Below are 432 nucleotides of genomic sequence, written 5' to 3'. Positions count from 1 at the left end.
TTCCCCGGTCCCACTATGGGACAGATATTTAAATTTGATTGACTAAAACTCAGTTGCCAGGTTAGGGAATGCTGAGGCAAGAAACTGAGTCAGAGCAGGTATGGGCAACATTTGAACAATGGTTAAGGGTTTATTACAGCATCCAGCCCTTTGGAGCCCTGACCACAAATGCTATCACACTTTTCCTGGGACGACTGGTGGAGGTCCTCCCCACAAAATTTATGAACACTCCAATAATCTCCTTAAGTCTGTTAAAAAACTGCAGTAAAATCTGAGACCTATGCTAAACTGAGGTTTATTCACAACAGGTAAAATACAAAACCCTGATGCTATAAGCATAGCTAAGGCATCTGACAAGAAGCAATGTAGTATCCCATCCAGTATGTCTTCTATTCATAATAATTTCAAGCTGGCTCCTACATGTCTGGTTAC

This window comes from Gavialis gangeticus, unplaced genomic scaffold, assembly GCF_001723915.1.
Source record: "Gavialis gangeticus isolate Ggan-Ray unplaced genomic scaffold, GavGan_comp1, whole genome shotgun sequence".
NCBI lineage: Eukaryota > Metazoa > Chordata > Crocodylia > Gavialidae > Gavialis > Gavialis gangeticus.
Note: the sequence above shows the minus strand (reverse complement) of the source record.